General features: G+C 42.3%; 1 protein-coding gene and 1 long non-coding RNA gene across 7 annotated transcripts in view; one reads left to right on the top strand and one right to left on the bottom strand.

Moving 5' to 3' along the window:
* The window catches only part of LOC127358499 (uncharacterized), a 32734-nt gene extending 21096 nt beyond the window's left edge, over positions 1-11638 (bottom strand). The window contains exon 1 of the long non-coding RNA XR_007882437.1: positions 11456-11638. This is a non-coding gene — a long non-coding RNA (uncharacterized LOC127358499). The remainder of the gene's footprint in view (positions 1-11455) is intronic.
* rbms3 (RNA binding motif, single stranded interacting protein) overlaps positions 1-12653 on the top strand; it is a 267875-nt gene that overhangs the window by 101041 nt on the left and 154181 nt on the right. The window lies entirely within an intron of this gene.

Genomic DNA, 12653 nt, shown 5'->3' on the forward strand with positions numbered 1-12653 from the left:
CATTAAGATGGCTGTATGATGCGGAGCAGGTTACCATAGTTTGTTAACAGATTAACAAATCGATGAGCCTCAAGATGAGTCTTAAAATATGCTGATGGGATTGTAGCACGATAAATTGGGCCTCTTGTGGGACGCCTATAACTAATCAATTATGCATTTCCAGCACATTCTTTCTTAACCAAAAACGAAGGAATGCCACCCTGGCCTGTGTGTGGCAAGCCTCACCTCCTTGTCAGCCGCTGGGCCTCTGGAAATTATAAAAAAGAAAAAACCGTGAGGATCATTGTGATGCTAATGTCCATCCTTCGTTGCGGGCAGACCCCTTCATATTCAGCTACCACAATGACTCTGCTGTCTTGGGTATTTGAGAGGTGGTCTGCTGCTGGCGGACGACTGAGCTGAGGAGCTTCCTGTTCATGTGGTAATCTGTGCCACGGTACAATGGGGCGAGCGCTGTTCTCTCAGAGCCCAGCCCCACACATTCGCCCAGAGAATGGAGGGCCACACACACAACAATAACAGCCCACTGCTATCATCTCATGAAAAGTCTCCATTGGAGGGTAAATAAATAGTTTAGAAACCTTTTAGCAAGTACAATAGGCCAGACCACCGCTGATTTTCATCTTTGATGTCTCCTAACAATTTGCCCTGGCTTATGAAAATATTATGTCGGGCTGGAAAAGAGAAAAAAGAATGTAGAAAGTCAATTGTTATTCTACCTTGAAGGAGAGCTTTAAGGGCTTCTTTTGTAGTGAAGGAAAAAAAAATGAAGTGGGATCAATTTCGTCATGCAAGATTTACATTTAAAATGAAATAAAAGCCAATTGTCAGATTCATTAGTTGAGAGAGGATTCCAGAGTATAAGCTCTGTGTTCCGGTAACTATTTTTCATTTGCTTGCCAAAGTGTGTGCATTACACATAATAAAAAGAGAAGAAATGAAAATAGAATGTCCAAATAGCCTCTTGAATTTGCAAAAGCAGAAAAAAAGACTTTATTGCAATTGCTATTTCGTGTTTTCAGAAAGTTGTTTTGAGTCAGAGCATCTCAGTAAGGGATCCCTATTAAAGTGCTTCAGCAATTGTCAGAGGGAAGAACCATAATCCCAGCCTTTGATTCATAAAGTGGTTTGCGACAGGATTGCTGATATGGGACAATTGCACATCTTTTCCTGAAATATATGGTCATTCAGCCTGCTCTGTGATGCTAAATTAGACTCCTGAGAAGCTTTATGAACAGATACAGTACATAAGGAAAAACTGAGAGGTGTACAACACGCTGTTTGCGAGAAGCGCCCTTTCTTCACTCATTCCCATTGAAGCCAGACAGAAACATTTATGAATGAACTGTAAACTTTGAATTTTTTTCACTGTCAGCCTACCATAAAGTGGAAAGAATGAATGACTTCAGTTACCTTTGAAGATACAGGGGGACCGATAGCGTCACTGTTGAGTTTGTTCTAACCTGCTTGAACCCAGATGGCCTGTGTTTATCTATACTGGCTGTGATCCCTTACCGTGTCCAAGTGTTGCTTGCATTAAACTCTTCCAGCAGCCCGACAAGAGCACAGCAGGCCAGAGTCACTGAGGCAAGCAGTCAGGCAAGGGGGAAACATTACACCATTACACTCACCTGTTCCACAGCCATGGTGACTTATCTCATGAATAAATCACACAACCAAGGTCCAGACAACTCCGACACTGCACCTCTTCTCCTTTGGCAGACGTCTGCATCCCTATCCATCTCCTCTCTCTGTTACTGCTTTTTTTCTACTTCTCTCTGCTCTCTCTCTTTTTCTCTCTCTCTCTCTCTCTCTCCCCCTCCGCCCCTACCGTCTTATTTCTTACATCTCTCGCTCTAGCTGGCTGCCCGACAGTGCTCACTTTATTTATCACGCGATTGTGACACTTTTGGATAAAGCTCCACACCCGCACTGATTGAACTCTTGCTTGTGAGAGCTGGGAAGCACAGATCATTCCCCTTTGGTTTCCAGTAAGTCATGGGATTGACAGCTCTGGATGGTCTGCCCAGAAGAGGCTGACTCTCTTCCTTTAAATCACTCAGAGAGGCGCTTCTGAAGGTCCCTAACTCAGCGCTCATGCCAATATGCCAAACCAACAGAAATACTGAAAGCACCTACGTTGAAAATAAAAACTGAAATAGACTGATGGGTAGGAAAATATAAAAAATAAGTGTGCGTGGGGGCTAACATTTGAGCTTTGTCTTTGATGTGAAAACCTTATGACACATCTGGTGTGACATATCCAGATGCACAAAGGCAGAATTGCATGCAGTGATTCCAAAGTAAATGTTACAATGCGGCATTGTTCTCACATCGACCCTGAGTAAAACAATCCCCTGCATAGCTTCACTGTCTGCTGCTGATGGCATCCTTGCAGTATGTGAGCTTAGGCCCGAGGAGGCGGGCGAATACAGGGGTTTTTGTGTTGAGTAATGCTGATATTCCTTCTAGGGGGATAGTTGCTTAACACTCAGCGCAGAATCTGGCACAGCGTTTTCTTTGGCCTACTAAACTCTGCTCAACACTATGTTAAAAACTCCCCAATGGCTGTTAGACAGGGGGAGGGAAAGGGGGAGGAGAGGAGGAGGAGAGGTACTAGGAAGAGAAAGGAAGAAAGAGGGGGGAGCAGGAAGGAGAAATGGAGGACGAGCAGCCAGATGAGGATTGGGATGGATTTAGGGATAGATGAGAGCTGACTGTAGGGATTGGAGAAGGTGAAGATGGGATGGATGGAGGACTAGCAGGGGATGGATTTAGTTATGGAGGGTTAGAGAAAGCTAAACAGAGGGGCAAGATGGTCCACTGTATGGTAGTTGAGCAGTGATATGGACAAAACAAGCTACTTAGGCTGTGAGGAATATTTTATCCCTTGTCAAAACACAGTGCTCGGACTGTGATGGTGAACCCAATGGAAATATGTTAGTTATATTGTGATTTACTGCTTTGACAAAGTGTTTTTGTTCAGGAAAGATGATGAGTCAGTGCCTGAAGTACACTATCAGCCCACTTCAACATATAAACTTGCAGCACATAACGTTGTGACAAATTAGATCTCATCCAGGGCCACAACAAAGTGACTAAAAGACAAAATGCCTCCAGATAGGAATGCATTTATCAGAGGTATGCTGCGTGCCAAATGAAATCTAGGTGGGTGCTTTAGACACTATAGCCTCATAGAGACGAAAACTATGGTGCAGTCGGTCGGTCCTTGCTAAGATATAAGAAAAAGTTTATTACCAGGCAAGTTGCCCTTAACAAAGTGAAAATTGTGGTTATGTAGGACAGTTTTTGTGATACCCCAGTTTACAGTATGAGCTGTGATGTTAGATGACAAGTAGTGCAGCAGGCTAACGATAAATATATCCACATACCGCATCTAGACTGTGATGTCAGGTGCTGATGTGGCTTTATATTTTCACTGTTAAGTCTAACATTTGTAGTGTAAATAATGGGATACAACATCGACTTGCCGAAAATGCGAGATTATTTTTTTCATCTTAGTCTTTTTTTCCCTTGTTTAAAAAAAACCCAAAACATTGTTGTTGGTTTGATTGCCTGCTGCTGCACGACCTTTTCTCCAACTCATCCAAAAGTTCACATCCATCAAATTCTCATTTACAGCCTCGCAATTAGAGAATGGCTGGATAATGTACCATTTCAAAGCCATTTTGCTTTTCAAACAGTAATGTTTTTTGCAGTTGTCATATGGATACCTGGATACCTGAGTTGTTTTGTGCCTCATGTCTCTACAGTCGAAACATTTGAGCAATAATCAAAAAGAATATGGGCCAAATAGACATGTAATTATTCTGTATTACAAAACCTTCCTCTTTCTACTGCTTGTACACCTGATTTTTCTGGCTTGGGCAAAGAAGGAACACAGCCTGGTTGGTTAGGTTCCCTGTGCAAAATCCCTGGATATGTTTTTCAGATGTACATCATAAAATAACCCTATAAACTACCACAAACAGACCGTTCTCCATTCCCTAGCTGATTTGTTATGGCTGTCTCAAGCTTTCCTGCCACAACAGCGGCTGGTGTTTAGTGCCAGTATTTAGTCTGGCAATTGTCAGAGACGCTTCAGTGAGTATATTCCTTGGGGGCCAAAAGTGACATTCCAGACCCAGTGCAACTACTTTGCATGTGAAAGAAAATGAATATTCAAATAGAAGAGGATGTGCGTTCTCTCCTGTGCAAATGTATATACATATCTGCATTTGTGTGGATCTTATCTTTTCAACTTTGTACGGGTGCGTTCGTATGCAGTCATCGGGTATGATGCGTCTACATTCTGTGTGTGTCTACGCCAGTTTGCTGATTATCTATTTCTTTTTGTACTGTCTGTGTTAATCCACCTGTGCGTGCGTGACTGTGTATGTGTGTGGGTTTCCTCGTGTGTATCACACATTGATAGGCAATGTGAGACAAAACTGTATACGAACTGAATTTCTTCAAAGGCATAGAAGACATTAACATACAGTCTGTACACACAACAATGCGAAGGATAATGATGATCCAATACACAAAACATTGAAGTAAGTGTTGTCCGATGAACACCTAGTCAATAAGTAATACAAATTAAATAGTGTGAACGAATAGGTTGAAATCCTGCACACTATCAGCACTGAAACAACAACAGCTTAATACAACAGCCACATGCTGCACCAACCAGTCAAAAGGAGGAGAGCCAAATACCTGAGACAATTACACATCAATAATTGATAAAAACACAACATTAAACCGTAGGGAAATAATATATGTCAAAATCAATAAAATATAAATGAAAAAAAAAGGAAAAAGACATTGAGTAAGTAATTAAAAGCAAATAAACTAATATTTGACTATTTTTTCCAGTTTTCTAATTGATTCTGTTGTCCTTGTCTTCATTGGATGACTTCTGAAACATTCACATCCTTTGTATGATTTGTTTTCCTTCAGGGTTAGGAAGCTATTTCCAGTTTGGATATGAGACTTGGACTGGTTATTGTCTGATCTATCTCCCATATCTCCTACGTGAACTTCTCTGGATAACAATGGTTTTTTTGTATTGCCCATCCAATTTTTTCTAATGTTTTTTCTATTTCTTTTTTTTAACCATTTTTATTTTGACATACTGTCTCATTTAAAGGACGTTTTTATCAGTTATTGGTCTGGTAATTTTCTCAGGTGCAATTTGGCCTCACTTTTAATTTGTTGTTGCAGCCTGTGACTTTAGTATACAGACATTTTTACATATTTTGAATTGGAGGCCTGACGAGGTCCATGATTAAAACATTGTAACTCCAATAAACTCAGTGTTCAACCTTTTCTTTCCATACACAAAGCACAGCATGTATAGACATACACACTGTGTCATGCCTGCTGTGAGCACGTTATAGTGAGCAATACCTGCTTGCAGTAGTCTTTTAAAATGTAAAAATAATCTGTGTGAGTCCGCTGTTTCTAACAGCAATGTTAACATCCCTCAGTTATGCAAACATAACGTAGTAGCTTTCGACATATGGCGGTGGGCACGCAGTCAAACACACACTGAGGTCAGTGTCAGGCAGTAACTCATGCACTAGGCTGTGGCGGGCCCTCTTTGCCGCTCCTGCACCAATTACGGCCTTATTTATGAATTTGAGCACAGTTGACCTTCTGGAAAAGGAGACGTAAATTTGTTTGTCTGGAGAATGCCGTAACAAATGGCATTCTGGGACAGCTCAAGCTTCCTCTCTATCAATCTCTCCCCTGTCTCTCTCTCTCTCTCTTTCTCCCTCTCTCTCTCTTTCTGCATTCTCCACACCTCAGCAATAACTCTCATCAAGTGGTCAGCCGGACATTTAGAAACGACAGTCAGTCAAAAAGTTGCTCTTCCTGGACTGATAAACAAAGGCAAAGGGGACCTAGAAGTAACATGCAGAATAAGGTATATTTGAGACAAGGACTTTAAGATGTATTTTTTAGGGAGAGGCAAAAAGGGAAAGAGACTCAAGTGTTTGTTATTCAGTCTCTCTCTCACTTTCTGCCTATGAGAAGATTTCAGGGCAGGGTGCCAGCCCATGTGCGTGACTGGATTGGTAGACATTTGTCTCAGAGAGAGACAGGTCACGCTGAAACAGAGCTAACCCCACTCTCTCCTCCCTCTCCACATCTTCCACAGTCCTCTGTTTGTGCTTACACTTCCTGTGAAAAACACAACTGACTCCTGAAGAATGTGCCCAATTAGAGACGGAGAGTGAGAGAGAGAAAGGGAGGGGAGGTCTCTCTTTCTAATATCTGGGATTGTTTTACACAGAAATGGAGTTTTACACTGAGGGCCGTCAGGGTCCAGAGCTCAGATGAGGGAGGGCTTTGTTCATTTTTGATAATCTAATATTTGCTGCTTCAACATTCTCAAATGTGAGGATTTGCTTCTTTTTAGATCATTGAAAATTAATATAGTTGAGTTTGCACCTGTTGGTTAGACAAAGCAAGTATTCTGAAATGAGGCCCTGGAAAATTATGATGTACATTTATCACTTTTCACAGACATTTTCTAGACTAAATGATGAAATAATTAATCAGAAAACTCAATTTGCCAAACCTGTCTGCTCAAAAATGGGGGTTTGGTACAATTAATGATGTGTGGACCAATCTGTAACCATTATTTGTTCATGGATCATAGCCACAGTATATCAGTGAATCAGTTTTGAGACTGTGGGTGCCAGCTCAGGTTCAGATGGAGACCAAAGTTCATAACATTCTCATTCTCTATTTTTCCACACTCTCATCCTCTGTCCCTCTCTTGGTTGCTCTGTCTTTAAATGAGTGTCCTCCCACTTCCTCGCTCCATCCATCCGGCAGTCTCCACTCCCACACTGGCTAGCTTGCAAACAGACCCAGCTGGCCATAATGATGACAAATCAGCCCAAATATTTATGTCCGTCGAGTTTCACTTAGTCTCTGCCTACGGCTCGCTCTCCGTTCTTTCTTTTACGGATCCCTCTGCGTCGGCCACCGGACTCACGGCCAAACCATCGTAATCGCTCTCCACAAACACCCCTCAGCCCCAGTTATGTCACCTAAACACCAGTGACTGTTAATGTCCGTAGAGAACCAAGTTTATGGTTGTCAGAGGAGTGGTATAAACATAGAAGCCTACGGTGTGCTTATGTAGGTTTTTGTGTGGGCCTGATGACCAACCTGTTCTGTAAATTGGCTGTGCGTTGTATCTTCTAACGGGAAATGTGTGTTTGTCCCAGGTCCTACTCACTTTGCAGAAACTAAACAAGAGTCTGAAGTGATGGAGGACCTCACTGAGAGAGTTACTAGCTCAAAGTAACATGTTGGAAATGGATTCTTAAATTGTTTGAACAGAGGAGGCAGTTTGTTACTGCTCGAATTCATAACTGTGAGAGTCTCTGTCAAATGTGTCAAACATTTATAATATATTCATCATATGTCGTCCAGTGATTTAGCAAGGCTTAAAAGACACAGATTTACCACAAACTTCCCGACATCCTTTTGGCCACATGCTCATGAGAACTAAATGGATATTAAACACTTCACCAGTCCTACAGCTGGCATATGCTTTGCAACCAAGGGCTGTTTTAGAGGTCTCATTGTTAATTTGTAATAATATCATAAAGTATAGAGACATTATGATATAATCACTTCCTCTCTCTGCCCTCCACCTTCTCCTGATAGAGCTTCACTCCTGATAAAAGCCAGGAAAAAAAACAACAGTTTTCTAGGTTATACGCTGGCATTGTTGTTCCTTGAATATATTTATTTTTAGTCTTCTAAACTGTGGTGATTCGTGACTAATTATTGATCCCACAGTACTTCTCTGGATGAGAGTACCAATTAAATTCTTACAAAGGAGTGTAAATAAATGAAACAGCTAAAAAGGTTCATTCTTAAAAGCACTGTAATTCCATTTCTGTCCTTGTGCTATCTTTGGATGCCAGATTTACAGGTAGTAGGTAATAACACAGCAGTTTACAATCAAGCTTGAACTGATTATATTATTTCCATTTCAAATTGATGTCTTATATTAAAATGATGCATTTCAGACATAATACTATTTGTACATTATGTCACACCCTTGCAGCTAAAACAGATGACTCTGTGTTTTTAAACAGTGATGCTACATAAAGCACGGCTTGTTTACCTCCATAGCTCTTGTCCTCTCTGTCAGATAAAATGTATGTATCCTATCTCTACCCCCTGGAAAAGATATTGCCTCTATTTTAACCCTGGGCCTCTGTATCCAGACACATGGGTTCTGACACGGAAGACAACATCCCTGTCTTATCTGCCCCAAAGAGAAAGTGAGAGGGAAAGAGAGCCAGTAAGGGGGGAGGGCAGAGAAGAAATAAGAAAATAAATTTGAAAATAAGGCAGTGGCCAGTAAAAAGCCATGACAGAGAAACGTGAAGAGAGAAAGAGCTCTCCTGCCTTGAGAGTTACTGGAGATGGACCAATCAGCATATTTAAAATTAGCCCCCTGCGTCATTGTCCATGGCAGTGTTGGCATACTACTGTCCCAGATCCCAGGGCTTTTTGTTTTTACTGAAGAAGGCCTGCAGGCTGGTGGAAGTCCAGAGAGAATGAGACAGTCAAAATGACTCCTGTACTTTATTTCTCCTCTCCTCTCCTCTCCTCCTCTTTTCTTTGGCTGTTCTCTTAGGCCCTGGCTTCAACTCTTTCATACCTGTAACTTGCATCTCTTTTTCTTTCTCTCCTCCCTCTTCTCTCCTCCTTGCACTCTCTACTTGCCCCCGCGATACAGAAAGCTCTCGGTCTTCCCTATTAGGATACATTTGGCTGTAGCATCAGCAGCGTTGCATTCCCAGGTGAGTTGGGGATGATTTGCTATTCACTCCTCTGGCTATGGGTTTACCTCGACAGGCATAGACAAAGAGAGAAAGAGTGAGGCATGAAACTGAGAGGCAAAAGGAGGACAGGCAATAGCTCTCTTCCTTCTGTCTTTCAGTGTCCCTCCCTCTTCCCTCGACATTGAGATGCGGCCGCGGTTCTCAAAACACATGTTTAAGGGCTAAAGGTTTGGAAGCCGCTATCCAGGATGGATGGGGGATTTGTGTTCCCTTCGTGCTTAGAGGCTGCTGTGAATGCAGCCGACCGCCGAGCTAGCTGTTAGTTCTGGCAGTTTGGAAGGGATGCCTCTGGGACTATGCTTGTCTTTAAGAGTCTTTGCAGAGACTTTGCCAGCATGAATTAATGGAGGATGAGCTGAGAGGCTTTTTTCTTCAATTTAAGGAGACTGCTTGTCATTTTTTGTGGCAGGTTTTCTTGTGTGTGTGTGTGTGTGTGTGTGTGTGTGTGTGTGTGTGTGTGACTCAAGTGACTCATTGAATGCAAACACACAGACACAGGAACACACATAACTGAAAATAGGCATGCACACATGAACATGCACTCACACACATGTGCACCCTCCTGCATGGTGACAGCTGATCTCGAGTAGTGGTGTCCTGGCCGCTGGGGTTTGGGCTGGGTTGGGTTGGTTTACTGATATTGACAGCATGGCCTTGTCTGGCCTCTTGCCAGTGTTGAGCTAGCTCTCGCTGACTGCTCTGGCCTCCTATAAATCAGGGCCAATTACCACGGTGGTGCACAACCGCCTCTCTTCCAGTCGCAGCCCTTCCCTGCAGAGTGCAGGGAGGAAGGGAGAGAGGCAGGGAAGCCACAGCCTTGCTTTCATTCCAATTACTGCTAGGGCTGCCCTCCTCTCTGTGTGGCAAACATTGTGTACTCACATAGTATATATTTTTTTTATAGAATTGAGTTAACCACCTTATCTAAAGATTTAAGGTGGCTGTGGCTCAGGAGGTATAGTGTGTTGTCCAGTGATCACAGGGTTGGCGGTTCGATCCCCAGCTCCCCTCTCCACATGTCAAAGTGTCCTTGGATAAGACGAATTGCTCTTGATGGTCAGTAGCTTGCTGTCATAGGTGTGTGTGTGTTTTGGATAAAAGAGCTACTTATAGCCATTTAAAGATATAATCATCTTGGGAAAAAAAGGGAAAACCAACTTTTCACATGCTTTCTATAGAGATGTCATATCATAAATATGTAAGGAAATTAAAAGTTTAATGTAATTGTAATAATAATAATAATTATTGCTTTTTCCTAAAACATGTTTGTTCAAAGTCCTCATTTCTAATTCAAATGTCTTAGACTTGACATGAGAAAATGACACTCATCTCATCACCATTGCTATTTTTTGTGTTGAGTAAATACTTCTAAAGTTAAATAAACCATTTAAAGACCCCTTTGGATTATCTGAAAATTGCATTTGTCACAAAGCTGCTCATGAAAAAGCTGATATTTAGGAGATGCTCTTAATAGGACAGCAATCACATGCAGTATAAATAAGTCGCAACAGCACTTGCACATGTGTAAGATTTCAAGTACAAGATGCTGTATATACAGTACACAAGCATGTAAATAACAATACATTACTCTCAGTGACAGAGAGGGCTAGCTATGGTCTGTAAAATAAAAATATGTGTTGTCCTTGTGTGGGTGTGTGAATATACAGTGCAGCACTGCGTGCCCTCAGCCTATGTAACGTACGCTAGATTTATCATCCTCACTTAATACACTCATAAACATTCCCTGGCATGTCACAGAGGCTGTGAACCCCCCTGCACGACTGGCTCGGTAAATTGGGCCTGTGTAAACCATTCTGCCCATCTAAAATACAGTGCGGCAAATTGAAATCCCCAGTAAGCCTCTGTAGCGGCATGTCACAGCTGGGTAGGGAGGAGGGAGAATGGAGGTTTTTCTCATTTACCACCTGGAGGTTTTTGAAGTGTCATAACCAGCTATTCCCCCACACTCCTCTATTTCTCTCTTTAACTCTTTCTCTCTTGCCTTTTTCCCTTGTCTGTCCCTCCCTTTTTCCCTCAATCTTCCATTCCCTTTGTTCTCTTGCTGAAATACCCTTTTGTCAAGTGCTGTATTTAATCCTCATCGTTCTGACACGAGGCCTATATTTATTATATATTTGAAAAGCCGGATCTTGCTGGCTGACAGGCTGAGGGTAAACAGCAGTCATGGAACTGTCCGGAAAGAGAAACAAGCTCGGTTATTAACCCCCAGTGGGGTGACCAGAGAGAGCCAACAGAGAACTTGATTTAAAACAAAAAAGGGGGGAAAACATTTTTGGTGTGAATGTGTGAGTGCATGCTTCTGTGCTTGCGTGTTGAAGCTCACGTACCACCCTCAACGTATTTAAATGCATCCACCACACATGTAGACACAGACACAAGCACTTGAAGAGCGTCTTCTTGTCCATTTAACTTATCCTACACAGCTAAACATTTGCACTTCTCAAGAGTACGAGAGTAGAAGTAGAAACTCACTTTATAAATTTTTTCCATGCATAACATAAAAACCAAAAAACAACATAAGTCTTTAAGAATCCGACATTAAACCCGCTCACCCAGTCCTGCTCTCCACCTAACAGTCGCCATTCCTCTGAGACCTTCAGCACCCATTCCATTCTTCATCCCTAGGGACTCTTCCGGCCTTTTTCTTTCCCCTTGGATAACTTCACTTTCTGCCTTCTCGCCCAACACTGTAAATAATGGGCTGGTTTTGACCCTCTATGCCTCATTGTGTAAGATTTCAGCTTCTGACCTTAAAAAATGAAAGCAAATCGATAGGGCGGGACACATGAATTCCAAAGCCCAGGATGCAAGCCAAGCCTGCATGGAGCCCAGGGAGGAGGAGGAGGAGGAGGAGGAGGAGGAGAGAAGGAGGAGGAGGAGGAGGGCTGTGTGTATTACTGAACGGCTAAAACAAAGAAAGAAAGCCAGAGAAAGAGAGATAGGCTTTCAATTAACCTTCAGTGCTGACAGCAACTCTGTGTAGCGTCTCCTGTTTGTGCTGGTGAATTTGTACGTGTCACACAGTATGTTAAGTACTGTGTGCATAATTTAAGCTACAGTGGACTACGGAAAAATAAAACGAAGGAAGCGAGGGGAGTGGGGACGTAAGGTGAAAGCCTCAAAGTCGAGGCTTGAACTGCAGCTGTGCACATTCCAGTGACTTTGAGTGGGAGAAAATAACTCCCATGGAGCACTCAAGAGATTAAGATTCTTCTATACTATAGCCACTGCATGAAAACGTGAGTGACTGGAGACTAGTTCTGCTGTTGCCTGTGCAACCAAGGCTACCAAAGCAGTATGAGGCACAATCTACTGGAGGAGGGGGTAGAGTGGAATTTGTGCGTGTGTGTGTCCACTTTACTGTTGTGGTATTTTACCTTACCTGAGTAAAGACCTGACAACAAACACATTTAAGTTCAATGTTTTTTTTTTTTAAAATCTGATGCTTTTATTGGAAAGAGCGGGAGAGAGGGAGAGAGAGAGAGAGAGAGAGAGAGAGATACAACCAAGGCTGGATTCAAACTGGGGACGTTGTGATTCATGGTTAAGATATTCAGCTTGAATCCACATGGGTGCCCCTGAATTCTCAAGTTTGGACCTGATAAAAAATAAATAAAATAAATAACAACAAGAAGCCTTACATGGCCAAATATCATGCATACTTATTAGGGACCTCGCAAGGCTGGAGGTCCCTTTTTTGTTTTTACCTATTTTATTATTTTTAGGCCACTTCGACAGCGTTTTCCCCTG

This window comes from Dicentrarchus labrax, unplaced genomic scaffold, assembly GCF_905237075.1.
Source record: "Dicentrarchus labrax unplaced genomic scaffold, dlabrax2021, whole genome shotgun sequence".
Lineage (NCBI taxonomy): Eukaryota > Metazoa > Chordata > Actinopteri > Moronidae > Dicentrarchus > Dicentrarchus labrax.